Source organism: Myxine glutinosa, chromosome 4 (genome assembly GCF_964187855.1).
Source record: "Myxine glutinosa chromosome 4, kmMyxGlut1.1, whole genome shotgun sequence".
NCBI lineage: Eukaryota > Metazoa > Chordata > Myxini > Myxiniformes > Myxinidae > Myxine > Myxine glutinosa.
In genome coordinates this window covers 73760358-73776327 of record NC_136264.1, presented here as the reverse complement: position 1 = coordinate 73776327, position 15970 = coordinate 73760358, and the positions used below count along the sequence as shown (strand labels likewise).

General features: G+C 43.3%; 2 protein-coding genes across 2 annotated transcripts in view; one reads left to right on the top strand and one right to left on the bottom strand.

Annotated features, from left to right (window-relative positions):
* The window catches only part of LOC137424777 (uncharacterized), a 675237-nt gene that overhangs the window by 171322 nt on the left and 487945 nt on the right, over positions 1-15970 (top strand). The gene's annotated exons all lie outside the window — the stretch shown is intronic.
* LOC137424790 (cytosolic 10-formyltetrahydrofolate dehydrogenase-like) overlaps positions 14311-15970 on the bottom strand; it is a 256540-nt gene continuing 254880 nt past the window's right edge. The window contains exon 11 of the mRNA XM_078775936.1: positions 14311-14364. The gene's annotated coding sequence lies outside the window, so the exon portion shown is untranslated. The remainder of the gene's footprint in view (positions 14365-15970) is intronic.

Here is a 15970-nt window from a genome sequence, read left to right as displayed (position 1 = left end):
AGAATCGATTTCACGAATTGTTTATTTATTTGTTTATCAGTCTCGCTCCAAACGGGATGCGAGAATATTGCAGTGTGTGTGTGTGTGTGTGTGTTGTGTGTGTGTGTTCATTCGTGTGTGTGTGTGTGTGTGTGTGTGTGTGTGTGTGTGTGTGTGTTCATTCGTGTGTGTGTGTGTTTCGTCGTGTGTGTGTGTGTGTGTGTGTGTTGGTGTTGTGTGTGTGTGTGTGTTCATTCGTGTGTGTGTGTGTTCATTCGTGTGTGTGTGTGTGTGTGTGTGTTGTGTGTGTGTGTGTGTGTTGTGTGTGTGCGCATTCCTGTGTGTGTGTGTGTTCATTCGTGGTGTGTGTGCATTCGTGTGTGTGTTGTGTGTCTTCATTCGTGTGTGGTGTGTGTGTGTGCATTCGTGTGTTGTGTTGCATTCGTGTGTGTGTGTGTGTGGTGTGGTTGTGTGTTGTGTGTGTGTGTGTGTGTGTGTGTATAAAAGAGAGAGATAGAATTGTGAGGAACAGAAATGAAAAAACGAGATGTGTGTGTAGGTGTGTGCATTCGTGTGTGTGTGTTCATTCGTGTGTGTGTGTGTGTGTGTGTGTGTGTGTGTGTGTGTGTGTGTGTGTGTGTGTGTGTGTGTGTGTGTGAATAAAAGAGAGAGATAGAATTGTGAGGAACAGAAATGAAAAAACGAGATGTGTGTGCATTCGTGCGTGCGTGTGTGTATGTGTGCATTCGTGCGTGTGTGTGTGTGTGTGTGTGTTATCTCTTATGCCGGGTTCAGAGGGTGGAAATAGAACCTCCCAGGACACAAGTATCCACCTCCTCTTCAGTAAGGCATCACGGTTCATGGACCAAACTGTTCAACTTTTTCAGAGTTTTGTTCCAAGTTCTCTTTCCAGGATCGTCACCGAACCCCGGATTGCATCCAGTTGTAGTTCATTTGTGGTAATATTCCCGGGATGGTTTTTTAAAATCTTTTTTTTGTATACAGAGTCGAGGCTCGTGAAAGAGCTAACATTTATCAAACAAAACAAATCAAACAAACAAGTAAACAAAGTATGTAAAAATGGGAGCGGTCGACAAGATGGGGAGAGAAGGGAGGAAGCACACAAACACAACATTGAGGGTAGGGACATCGGGAGATGTGTGGGAGGCAGAGGGCCTGGGGGAGGCAGGATAGGTATAAAACGCAAGGACACCAACGACTAGAAAGAAGACAAAAGTCACCTCAAAAAAGTGGATTTGGGGTGAAATTAGCGGGGGTAGAAAAGATCAAGGTTTTGGATTGGGGAAGATAAGAGATGGTGGTGAACAGCCGTTTTAAAGACCTGGTCTCAACACCTTTCTTCTTCAATTTCTCAACACCTTTCTCCTTCAATTCCTCAACACCTTTCTTCTTCAAGTCCTCAACCTGCTCCCAGCCCCAAGTCTTTGAACCCCTTCCGCAACCCAAGTCCTGAAACTCCCTCTCCTAGCTCTCTGCCCCTCACCACAACTCTCTGTCCTTGCCCCCCCATTCTTCCTCAAGCCCTGCAACCCCCTTTCCCCCAAAACCTCAACTCCCTTTCCCAACTCGTTCCCTTCTATGCCCCCCACTCCAAAGTCCAACTCTTTGTGCTGCAATTCCCCTTTCTTCTTGAAGTGCTCAACTTGGAGTTGATGCGGTTGTTTCATATGTAGCCTGTGGCTGCTGGTTGCATCAATTTGTGGAAGCATGGTTATTTGTCCATCTGAGGGATGTCACTCACATTGATGAATCACCCAGTCGGCGAAACACCTGGATGACAATTTATAGCTGGGTCTAGATTGGAACCCTGCTCGACAGGTTGGAGGTGAGTTGCATACCTGGAGGAGTCTAGTCCATTGGACCAGGCCAGAATAGAGAAAGTGTGAAAAAAAACAAAATTGAAAGTAATCGTGGCTTTAATCACTTTTTTTTTAGGAAGACATGGAGGAAAAACAAAACAAGACGAAGATGACGAAGAAGAAGAACAAGAAGACAAAAGGCAAAGGAGAAAAACCTTCAGTGTGGAAAAGAGTTAAAAACTTTTTCCACAAACTGAAGGCAAAGACAGTGCCGAATCAGACCTGCAAAGGGTTAAACAATCGCGCATTGTGAGTACATTGCTGCTTACCGTACTCGTATGCTAATAATGCATATGCAATATGCTAATAGGTATGTCTTCAGACAACATGCTAAAACACTCGGAAGAAATTACCAGCCGATGAATTTACACCATCAGTGTCCTCAGGCATGTACCCCTTATTCACACGTGTCCTCAGGCATGTACCCCTTATTCACACGTGCTTCTTGTACATAAACATGATTATTATGCAAAAATTGCACTCTTTTGGACTGCTTTTGTTTAGGACTAATTGTCATGTCACACCTAAACAGTAAGTCCCATTTGGACGGGTGTGGTATCAAAATGTGCGCAAGACCCTCGAGAAAAATGTCATCAGAGGAGAATTCGAAATCCCCCAGTGGTTGCGAAAAAATTGGTCTGCGATGGTCTAGTCAAGAAGTGAGCATGCTGCTCGGGTTTGTTCATTTTTCACCCTTCATCACCCAAACGCAAAAATATATCTTCATGTCCCCTGTTCCCCCCCCCCCCTCCCCCACACAAAAAATTATGTATAACCCCTGCCCCCCCCCCCACCCCACTCACATTCCAGTGGAATTAGATGGCGGTACTGATGGATTTATTCAATGTGGTGTTCATAGAGCACAGATGTGATGCGCCCAATGGCTCCTCCTGTATCCGAGCTCCTTGCAATATCTGGGCTCATATCACGTGTTATTGTTTACAGGTTTGAGCAGAACCAATTGTTGCAGACGTTAAATGAACAGTTGGAGCAGCAGAAGCAATTGTTGCAGACGGAAAAAGAACAGTTGGAGATACAGGTGAGAAATTCCTACCGTGCATTTTCTTGTTGTTACCAATCTTGAATTGTCCTCTTTGAATAAACACCACAGTTCCCATGAGTACTTACATCCTTTCTTATTACATGTTGTTGATATTCATTCTCGCCACACATCAACTTTAAACTAAAATTCCCTTATTACCTCCGCCGGATTCAGACGGTAGACGGAGGTTATGTTTCATTCCTGTCTATCTATAGAAGTCTGTCTCTGAGCAGGATGTTTCAATAAGTTGTGGACGATTCGGACGAGACTTGATGGACATGTTGGTTCTGTGACAAGGACGAAACTATTCGATTTTGGTGAATATCCAGATCCGGTATGAGAGTTTTTATTATTTTTTAAGTGATTCTTCACCATTGAGAGACGGGGCCAAAAACGATATAATAGCACGATATTTCAAAAAGTTGTGGTTGGTGTTTGCGTTGGTTTGGTGACGAGCATTTTTTTTGGTTCAGGTCCGGATCCAGATCTGGCCCATCAGTGGGATACATTATGTAAACCGTTCACCTGGCGGAGGTATGCGCTCTACCGAGTGCCATACTCTAGTATTGGTATTTGTTTCGACCTGCAAGTACAGTTTTCTCGTGTAGAATCGGAATAAAAATGCCATATTGGTGAAGCATTCACATCAGGCATACTTTACTTGTGTAAACTATACAATACTTGTATATACTTGTATATGTTGTGTAAATATTGTGTGTAAATATTGTGTTTAATATTGTATATATTGTGTAAAGTATAGTATATTATACTTATATATTGTGTAAACTATACTATACTTGTATATTATACTTGTATATATTGTGTAAATATTGTGTAAAGTGTAAATATTGTGTGTAATATTGTATATATTGTGTAAAGTTTATCATACTATACTTGTATGTTGTGTAAAGTATAGTATACTGTACTTATATATTGTGTAAACTATACTATACTTGTATATTATACTTGTATATATTGTGTAAATATTGTGTAAAGTGTAAATATTGTGTAAAGTGTAAATATTGTGTGTAATATTGTATATATTGTGTAAAGTTGATCATACTATACTTGTATATTGTGTAAAGTATAGTATACTGTACTTATATATTGTGTAAACTATACTATACTTGTATACAGTCACGTGAAAAAGTAAGTACACCCCATGTAAAGTTTTGACTTTTTCGACATATTTCAACATACAGCTATTTCATCTTCATTTCAACAATATTTATAGATAAAGGTGATATAATATAACAAATATCATGAAACATTTACATTTTGTAGTCCATTGTATAATTTAAATAAACACAAATGCAAATTTCGCATGTGGAAAAAGTAAGTACACCCTTGGCTCTAATAGGTGGTATTGCCCCCTTTGGCAGAAACAACCTCAAGTAGGCATTTCTTATAACTGTCTACCAGTCTCTGACATCGACTGGGATAAATTTTTGCCCACTCTTCCATGCAGAATTATTTCAGCTGTGCGATGTTTGAGGGGTTTCTTGGATGCACAGCTCGTTTCAAATCCCCCCACAACATCTCGATGGGATTTAGGTCCGGGCTTTGATTTGGCCATTCCAGAGCCCTCCATTTCTTTCTTTTCAGCCATTCCTTGGTGGATTCACTGGTATGTTGAGGGTCATTGTCATGTTGCAAGGTCCACCTTTGGTTGAGCTTCAACTTTCCGACAGATGGCCTCACATTATCCTCAAGCACCCTCTGGTACAATGAAGAATTCATAGTGGATTCTACGATGGTGAGCTGCCCAGGTCCTGATGCAGCAAAGCTGCCCCAAACCATAATATTTCCACCACCATGCTTTACAGTTGGTATCAGGTTCTTGTGGTCAAATGCTGTCTTTGGTTTTCGCCAAATATGTCTTCTGGTACTGTGGCCAAATAGCTATCTCTACCTTTGACTCATCTGTCCAGAGCACATTGTTCCAGAAGTGCTGGTCTTTGCCTAGATGTTCATTGCCAAACTTTAGTCTTGCCCTGATGTTCTTTCTGGACAGCAAAGGTTTCCTCCTGGCATACCTCCCATGTAGATCAAATTTGTGCAGCCTCTTTCCAATGGTAGACTCGTGCACTTTGACATCAACAGTGGCAACAGCTACCTGTAGGTCCCGTGATGACATTCTGGGAGTTCTTAGAGACTTATTTCAGCATCTTGCGGTCTGCTCTCAGGCTGAACTTGCTGGGGCGGCCTGGCCTGAACAAGTTGGCAGTTTTTTGGAATCTTCTCCACTTGTAGATGATCTTCCAGACAGTCGAATGATTGATTTCAAATTGTTTGGAGATCTTTTTAAATCCCTTCCCAGACTCGTAGGCATCTATAACCTTCTCTCTGAAGGCCTCAGAGAGCTGTTTTGATCTAGGCATGGTGACGCTGCACACTTAAACAACAAAGAGCAAACCAAACTAAATGTCTGAGGTTTAAATAAGACAGGTTCCTCCAAGATCCTCTCTAATGATGTTCTAATCATTTGCACCTGAGCTGGTGCACCTGATTCTAATTTGTGTAATGTGTGTATTCCAGGATAAATTTGATGTTAGGTTAATACCGAGGAGGTTTATTGAATCGCATGGTGTAATTGTGGAGCTTTCAAAGGAGATTGGAGAGTTGAGAGGAGTTTTACAGAGAGATAGGAAGGAATTGCGTATTTTATTATGATCATGCTTGATGGAAGGTCAGTGATGCCTAACAACAGGTCAAAGCAAATTTATAATGTGATTACTGATATATTGTGGCCATGAACCTTTCTGGAAAACATTTTTATGCAGACATCCATTAAATTTTCATCCTCATGATCAACTGCATAGATTGTCTTAACTCCCTCCCTCCATGCCTTTCTCTTTTCATTTATCAGAGCAAGAAAGCTCGTGAGTGTCTCCAGAACTACCACGATGAAGAAGTACAGAAGTACTTAAAGCAACTGGAAAATGAGATGGAGATTGGAAAATGCCGAGACCAGCAGTTAATACTTGCTGGGGAAGCTATTGACCAGCACCGTTTGGATTATGCAGAGGAACAGGAAAGGTTCTGCATATTCATTGCTCAAGTGAGTTTTTTTTTTTTTTTTTTTTTTTTTTTTGTATACAAGATCGAGGCTCGTGAAAGAGCGAACATTAATCACACAGAAAGACAAACCGACACATAAAACATATAACATAGGGAGCGGTAGACAAGATGGGGAGAGAGGGGGGAGGACACAAACACAACATTTGAGAGCAGGGACCGAGAGACATGGAGACATCGAGAGATCTGAGAGAGGGCGAGGGCTTTGGGGGGGGGGGGTGGGAAGGGGGCGTTGGGAGAGGTATAAAACATATGGACACTGCCAGGACTTCCAGGAAAGAAGTTGGAATTTCAAACAAGGTGGATCTGGGGTGAATTAGCGGGGGTAGAAAAGATCAAGGTTTTGGATGGGGGAAGATAAGAGATGGTGGTGAACAGCTGTTTTAAAGACCTGGAGGGAGGAGTGGGATTGAAGGGAGTGAGGGAGTTTGTTCCAGAGGCGGGAGAAAAGAGCCATGAAAGAGTGAAGGTGAGCAGAGAGCCGAGATTTCGGCAGTTTAACCATCAGAGGGTTGCTGGCAGATCTTGTGCGACCTGTAGGAATATTTGGGGGACAGAGCACAGAGAGAGCTGGGGGTGCAAGGCCGGAGAGGAGTCGGTAGAAGACAGAAAGACCACCTACCTGCCTGCGGTGAGTGAGTGAAAGGCCCTCAGAGATAGCTTCATCGCGGGAGATTCCAATAATTCTGAAAGCTTTGGTTTCAACAGCGTGAAGCCGAGCTAGGTGTGAGGCAGGAGCACCGGCCCATAGGGGAGAACAGTATTCCATTGAGCTGCGGATGAAAGCCTTGTATGTGGTGAGGAGCTCAGGTGTGCCGAGGAAGGACTTCGCACGACGGAGGATGCCCAGTCGGCGACTGGCTTTGGAGGCCAGCTTGGAAATGTGGTTTTCCCAAGAAAGATCATGGCAGATAGTGAGACCCAAAATCTTGAGCGACAGAACTTCTTGGAGAGGATTGTTGAGAAAGTAGATGGGAGGGTTGTCCAGTCGATCTTTTCGGAGAGACATAGTAAGAGTGTGAGATTTGTCAGGATTGAAAGACATGTTCCACTTGTTTGACCAGTCTGTGATTTTGTCCAGGTCTTCAGAGAGTGAGGAGGCAGCAGACTGCCGATCTGAGGGAAGAGGAATGGAGCGGCAGAGAGTGGAGTCATCAGCAAAGAGATAGAGAGGATTTTCGAGAGAGTCAGAGAGATCATTGATGAAGACCAGAAAAAGCACGGGGCCCAGAACACTGCCTTGGGGAACTCCAGCCTGAACAGGAAGAGGAGATGAGAGAAACCCATTCAGGGCCACACGTTGACGACGACTAGAGAGGAAGTCCGCCAGCCATGCGTGGAGATTTCCATGGATACCAAAGGAGGAGAGTTTGGTGAGCAGAGCGGGGTGCCAGACCGTGTCGAAGGCACGTGATATGTTGAGGGAGACAGCTCTAATTTCCTGTTTGGCATTGAGGACCTCCATCCATTGTTGAGACAGCAGAAGCAGCATGTCCAGAGTAGAGTGACCTGGTCTGAAACCAAATTGATGATCAGAGATCAAGCCATTGGAGAAGAGGAAAGATTTCATATCCGAAGCAATGATGGATTCCATGACTTTGCTGATAATTGGGAGAAGGCTGATTGGTCTGTAGTTGCTAGGATCTGTTTTTGCACCTTTTTTGTGCAAAGCGGTGATGTTGGCTGATTTCCAAGCAGATGGCAGTTGACCTTGAGCAAAAGAGAGGGTGAAGAGAACAGAGAGAGAGGGTGAGATAGAGCAGCAGAGCAGGATTTTAGGACCCGTGGGTTGATGCCGTCGGGTCCAGTTGCAGAATCAGAGTCGAGGGTTGACAGAAACTTTTCCACCTTGTCAGGAGGAAAGGACACGGAGTCCAGGAGCAGCAGGGTACGACTGGGTATGGTGGGTACAGAGAGGGATGGGTTTGGGACACAAGATTTAGAGGCAAACACAGAGTTGAGGCATTCAGCTTTTTCACGTGCGGAGTCAGCTGTGTAGCCGTTTGAGGTAAGGGAGGGGATGGAGGGAGAACAAACACCAGAAACGGATTTGACCAGACGCCACCAGGATTTGGAAGAGGGAGACAGATAAGAGAGTTCGGTCTTGAGAACGGAGAGATATTGTTTCCTGGCTCTCCTGAGGGTGGACACACACTTGTTTCGGGCTTTGTGAAAGGAAATGAGATTTCCTTCCGTTGGATTTGCTTTCCAGGAGACGAAGGCAAGTTGTTTCTGGGCAACAGCCTCACCACAAGATTCCGTGTACCATGGACGGGAGGAAGGGTATGACAACTGAAGACGAGATGGGATAAATCTGTGCATGAGAGAGAGCAATTTACTTTGGAAGAATTCCCAGGATGAGTTGATGTCAGAGGTGGTAGAGATGGGAGACCAGTCCAGATGATTGATGGCTGCTTGAAGACCGTGCCAGTTGGCCTGAGTGAAATGCCAGACTCGTCGACGCTGAGCAGGCTCCCTGAGGATGGTCAGAGAGATGTCCACTTTAACAAGGACATGATCAGATGATCCGATCGGAGCAGAAGAAGAGCAGCAGACATTTTCAGGGAAGTTAGTCATAACCAAGTCCAGAAGAGAAGATGTTCCGTTGACTGAGATCCGGGTCGGGAAATTGACAGATTGTGTCAGTCCCAGTGAGTCGCAGAAGTCCTTTGCTGAGGAGCCATGGCTGGTGAGAGAGGTACCCACACCCAGCCAACTGGCATGATGACAGTTGAAATCACCACATATGAGGAAGAGAGAGTTGGGATGAGTAGATAGAAGTTGGTCCATATCATCAGACAGCGAGATGTAGATGGAGTCATCATTGTTTGGTGGACGGTACAACACTCATATGAACAAGAGGTGGGAGCGAAGGGGAAGCCGTAGCCAGAGGTATTCCTGGGGGTGAGGTGGAGAGAGTGCAGTGCAGGGCGAGTGAGGAAGAGAGTTTTTGATAAAGATAGCAACCCCGCCTCCAGGACGAGGCTCAGGTCTATCATACCGAAGGAGGGAGTAGCCCGGGAGAGATACTATGGAATCAGAGACATCATAAAGGAGGAAAGTTTCTGTTAAGCAGATCACGTCTGGTTTGACAGAAGCAACCTGTATGGAGAGATCAGTTAAGTTTGAACGAAGGCCCCGGATGTTTGAGGTCCATACCGTTAATGAAGAGGAAGGGGGAGCATCAGAAGGGGGAGCATCATTCTTCAACGAAACTACATGTTTATTTCTTAAAACTTCACTGTCTTTAACTTAAAACTTAAATAACTAAATATTTCATGGAACACCTTCGCCTGTGCAGTCTTGAGAAAACAAGGACTTGGGAAGTGTCTGCGAGCAGCAAATTTGATTGCTTGAGATGATCTAAAATGGCGTAAAATTTTCTCCAAATACTGCTAAACGGAAGGTGTTTGAAAGTACCACGAAGGCAATTTATGTTCTACAATGTTAAAGTACATAATTAAATCGAAATAAAACAAAGATTGTTTAAAGGTCTAAAAGGTTTTCTAAAAAAAATCTTGTTTTCGGAAGTTCACCACTGTTGATGCAGCTTCTTTTACAACGCCTATTTAACATGTTACATTAGTTCTTCGTGCCAGTTATTTGTCCTAAGGATGTCCCTAACAACATCAGGTTTACTGTTTCAAATAATTTTCAGTTTTGTTTGACTGTTGGACAGGCTGAGTGACTAGAAAAAAGAATTACCTCGTTCCTCTGCCAAATTCAGAGCCCAAGTACTTCTAAACTACAGATTCATGTTCTGATTCGTGTTCTACAATGTTCAAAATATCGTAAATAATTGAAATTAAGTAGTTCTTTGATAAAAAATACTGATGTCTGTAGGACTGGAGAGAGAAAGGACAGAGTGAACCAATTGCTTAACCCACATATTTGCTTCGCATTTGTGGGGTAATCATAATATTACTAAACTATATGGTATTCATAGAATACTTACCCTGTGCAGTCAACTTGGTGTGAGCCAACACTTTTATTTTTGAACGGTTCTTTTTTTTTGATCCAATATGGCTGCCAGACCACGTGAGCGATGACATCATGAATTTAAATTCTCTAAATAATGGTTGCATAGATCATGCTCAATAAATTTCAAACTGATCAGACTAAGCATTGTCCCTGTCAAATTATGACGTCATAATTATGGCACCAATGACGTCATTGTTAACAGCACCTATTCCCCATATGGCTGACATGGCACACACTTTACTTTGCTGAAATGCAAACACAAATGTTATATTTTCGTCAAAAATCGTCGGAATTTCGCCAAATATGTTTTGGTCGTGTGTTAATATACCTCAGTGATTGACAAATCTGAAATCAGAATTTTACTTGAGGTCAAAATGAACCCGTGAGATCGCTCCGTACTTTGCCAGCTTGTCATGTGCATGTGATAATTAATTCCATGCCCACTGTAGAAGACTTCTTCTTCATGCAATAACAACTTCTAGCTTCCAAACTGTACATCCAATCATCTTGAAATTTTGCAAACTTGTTACACTTCATTACCTCTACTATAATATAAAGTTTCACGTCGACCAATGAAGCGGTTCAAGAGTTATAAATTTTTTAACATTTTCGTTTAATTACTTATATCTGCCAAACCACATCACCTATCGCAAATTTCAAAAGGTCATTTTAGTAGACTGATATGCTGAACACATCTGGGAAGTTTCCCCTCGATAGGATCAAAAATGAGGAAGGAGCTAGGTTTAAAATTTATGCTTAAAACGTCATAACTCCAAAACCATGTGACGCATGATGTCATGCTCGTTGACTTTTTTGTTCGTCATGGGTATGCCTCACCTGCCTGCAAAGTTTGGAATCCATCTGTTCAGTCGTTTTGGAGAAAATTGGATTTTAGTGGTTTTTCAGGCTTTTTACTCCAAACAATATGGCGACCGAACCACGTGACCTACGTCATCATTATAAATTTATTTCTGCATTAATTTATACCGAGAAGATGCTCAATAAATTTCATCCTGATAGGATAAAGTTTTTTACTTGTCAAATTATGACGTCATAACAGCGGCATCTATGACGTCATCATTCACATATTTTATTCTGCATGGAGAGTTCTTTGCAATGAGACCTGTCTCAATTATTTCTGTGCAGCAGTTTTTGAGATATAGAAGTGCAAACGTTTTTGTTTTTTCCAAGATGGCGCCCATACCACGTGACTTGTGACGTCATAATATTCACCAAAAATATTCTACAGGAGGAGGCCCTCCTGGGGTAAAAAAATTCATGTCAATCGGACCAACGGTTGCCGAGAAAATGAATTTTTAAAATGCTGACACGCACACACTTTACTTTACTGAAATGCAGACACGCACGTACGTACCCGAATGCTTAACCCTGCATTTCGCTTCGCGAGCGCAGGGTAACTAGAATGGCACTCGGTAGAGAGCATTCCTTCGCCTGGCTGGCCATATCACTCAATGGTGAAGAATCACTTGAAAATTACATAATTCTCATATCCGAAAACATATTCAGATCTTCACCAAAATCTAATCTATTTGTCCTTGTCAGACACCCAACCTGCCCACCACATTTCGTTCGAATCCATTCACAACTTTTTGAGATATTTTGTTCACAAACAAACAAACAAACGGACAAACAGACAGGGGTGAAAACATAACCTCCATCCATCTTTGGTGGTTGAGGTAACTGGAACGACACTCGGTAGAGAGCATACCTCCGCCTGGCTGAACAGTTTATGTTTTGTATCCCAATGATAGGCCAGATCTGGAGTCAGATCGGAACCAAAATCGAATCCGTTTGTTCTTATCACCTAACCAACTCAACCGCCAAGTTTTGTCATAACTCGTCCACAAATTTTTGAAACTATGCTATATATCGTTTTAGCCCAATCTCTCAATGGTGAAGAATCACTTGGAAACTTTAAAATATATATAGAATCCGGATTTGGATCTTCACCAAAATCTCATCAATTCCTCCTTGGCACACACCCAATCTGTCCATAAAGTTTATTCCGAATCCGTCCACAATGTATTGAAACATCATGCACTTCATAACTTGTGATCTGCTTCTACATTCACGATTCGTGTATTTGCGGGTTACAGAAACCTGCTCTCTCTTTTGCACAGATTCATCCCATCTCTTCAATTATATATCTTACCCCTCTTCCTGCTCTTGGTAAACTCTGAATCCTGTGGCGAGGCAGTTTCTTTAAACCAATTGCATTCTCCTCCTCAAACGCAAATCCAACTGAAGACAACCTCAGATCATTCCACAAAGCTCGCAACAAGTGTTGTCTACTCGCTGAAGAGCCAGAAAACAACATCTGTCCAATCTCAAGAATGAACTTTCAAACTTGTCTCCCTCCTCTAAAACTTATTGGTGCCATGTCAAGGCTTGCACCCTCTGCCATCTCCGTACTTTGTCCCCCTCAGGTATCTGCAGGACGCATGCGGAGCCCCCATTAAGTGAAACTGCCTAAGTCCAGAAGTACTGCTCACCTCCACTCATTTATTCCTCTTTTTCCTCGCCCGTGGAACCTTCTTCCATACTCTTTTCAATCTTCAATCAAGGTCTTCAAGATAGCTGTTCACCACCACCTCCTATCATCGTCTATCCAAAATCATGATCTTTTCGACACCTGTTAACCCCGACACCTGTTAGGTTTCATTGAAATTGTGTGCGTAGTTTCAGAGAAAAGAGGAAATACCTACTTTCGGGGGGAAACGCCCTCCCACCCCCCTGTAGACCCCTTTAGGGCCCGATTTTTTTTTAGGCTGTGATCAAACTTTCGTACAACACGGGATATTAAGGTTGTGGTAAAGTTTCACCAGAATTGTATGTGTAGTTTCTGAGAAGAAAGCAAACCCTCCCCCCCCCCCCTTGCCCCCGCATCCTCTTGAGGCCCGATTTTCTTAATGCCGTGAACAAACTTTAGTTATAATATAACAAATATAATTTGTGCCAAATCGGGTCACAATTCCATCAGCGGTTTCAGAGAAGAAGTTGAAAGTGTTTCCAGACTGACGACACGCCATCACACAAACTCCCCCGAACTTCGTTCGAGATGAGCTAAAAAGGGGGAATTCAAACCTGATACACAAACACAACATATTTCCCAGTCCACTGATAAGAGAGGAATGATAAATCTATCTAAACAAAATACTACTGAAATATCTAAACTTAAGGGTTCCTTTATGTGTTGGATGTAACTCCCCAGGCTCTTCCAAAACCACAACCGCACATCCGCAAACTTGGTGGATTAGTTTGGTTGGTGATAAGAACAAGCCAATGACATTTTGTTTCAGGTACAGATCCACATCCGGCCTATCAGTGAGATACATATAAACTGTTCAGCCTGGCGGAGGTATGCGCTCCACCGAGTGTCATTCTAGTTTGCATTGTGCTGTCAATGTTTTGTATGGTTGATGGTTCGGATTATTTAGTGCAAGTCCTCTCCCTTTCAATGTACCTTTTTTAGGTTGAGCTTTATTCATCATTTTTTTCCACCTCATCTTGTTTTTTCACTTCTCAGTTGAACAACAAGAAGGAGCGTATCCAGGCTCAAGATTTGGATCTGCAGTTCGGGGAACAACAAAGTCAATATCTGATAAACAGAGTCGAGGAACGAGACATGCAGATTGCTATCCGAGAGCAAAATGCCATTAAGTCAGAAAAAAGTCAAGTACACAAGAATTACATCCTTCAAACTCAGGTGGGTCTTTCAGAGGAATGAGATGCCTTTCACTGAAAACAATTTAAACCTCTTTATCCACAGATACTTGTAAGAGGCAAAGCTCAACAAATGTGTGATATCTTGTGGTAAGGTAATTGATTACAGAACATCATTTGGTGAGATTGTAAACCTCAAACCTGCGATATACTCGCAGATATGTACTGCATAATTATGTACTGCATACAAACATGTTATATGTGACATGTAGAGTGGTACATATTTTGTGCGCGCACACACACACACACACACACACACACACACACACACACACACACACACACACACACACACCAATTACATAAGCATCCAATAAGCAGATACCTATGTAATATGGCGTGTCTGACATGTAAAATGACATGTCTGATGAACCAACAATACAGATAGCTATGCAATATGACATGCCTGACATGTAATATGACATGTCTGATGAACCAACAAATTCAAAATCTGATTTGAAAAAGGTGCAGTTTGTGAATCTGCTTTTGTGGTAGATTATGGCCAACTGTGTCAAACGCAGCACTGTTGAACATTCATCTCCTTGTACCCCATAATGATAATGATCACCTCAACTCCTCTTTTGCAATCATGCTTTCTTCACTCACCAGGTGGTTGAATTTAATAAGCGTTGTCAGCAACTTGAAGAAGAAAACAAACACCTGAAGGACAAAGTGACAGAGCAATGCAAACTGACCAACATTGGAATGGCACAAAGACTTTGCAGGGTACAAGAAAGAGGCGACAATCAACACACCATCATCAACATGCCGGCAACACTGAGCACTACACTGTACGAGTGAGGAGCGACAAACACGACACCATCGTATTGGGTGGCTTTGTGAGTACTTTTTGAAAATAAGACGTTAAAAATAATATATAATTGAGGCTATATATATATATATACATATATACAGATATATACATATATACAGATATATACATATTGTTTCAGACACGACTTTGATGTTAAGGTGGGCCGAGCGGAATGGCCGTCGTGTCCGCACAAATTACCCGATTATACTCGACGTTGACTAGTCGCGCGATGCTGGCTCAATAAGAAAAAGAAGACACCCGGCTGGATTACAATAACACAATACGACACCAGGGGTTCAGTTCTCAAGACCTCCGGAGGAGGTTATATTAAGGCGGAAGGTTAGATTACAACTACAAGAGGGACAGCATAGAAAGACAAGCACTTAGACACAATCTTATATTATTCCCAACAGACGACAGGTAAACAGGACAACGGCTGACTCACACGGGGATTGATGCAAAGGACAGGCGGGTAGCGATGGCTCCAGGTGCACCTGGGCTCAGGGCAGAATCGACCCGGTTCGGTCCGGTCCAAAGATGCGGGGAGGTATCGTCGCGCTGGGGGTGGCGGTGGCTTCCTCTGCTCTCCGTAGTTCAGGCGCATCTCACGTCACATCCGGCGCGGGGCCACGTATATCCGGCGGGGAGTGACACGCCCTCGGCTCGTTAGCTCCGCCCCAGATGGAATCGGCACGTTGCTTCTCATTGGGTGCGTGGGGGGGTTACTGGCTCCGCCCCTGACGAGGAGCTGACAAGGAGCCCCTTCGTGGTAACCCCGTGGAGCGCGTGGTCAATGGCGCTAATCGAGCCGGTGTGAGGACGCATCCTCCCCCGCTCCGCCGCCATCTCCTCTGTTGTTGTTGTAATTGTTGGTGTAGTTGTTGTTATTGTTGTTGTTTGGGGAAGAAGATGGGAGGAGGTATGGGAAAGGTCCTAAACTCACTACTGATGCCATATAATCACATTCTGGTGCAACGAAGAGTCATAATTAATGGAAACGAGGCCTTAACTGACATAGATTAAGAATAACTAGGAAGATGTCCGAAAGTTGTCTACGTGTGGTGCGGTGGACCTGGGCACGACATTTAATGGGGGAATAAGGGGAAGGTCGGCTCTACTGATTGTTGTTTACATGCAATGGGACTAGGGAATGGGGGATTGGGGAAAGTTGGGGAGTATTGGAGAAAATAGGGGAATATTTACAAGCGGATATGGAGGCCAAATTCCATATTCGCAACATTGCACCCTTCTCTACCCTCGGGGCGTCCCGACCCGATAAATTTTTACCTACTTTAGTGTGGCACGCAATGTAGTTCCCTCTACTATTAACTCTACCCTGAGTGCGACAGTTTTACAGATATTCACAAATGAGTAAATATGTCCCCCTGCGACGTTGCACCCTTCTCCTCACAGAAACACACCCACAGGATAACCGAATCCGGAAAGAATCCT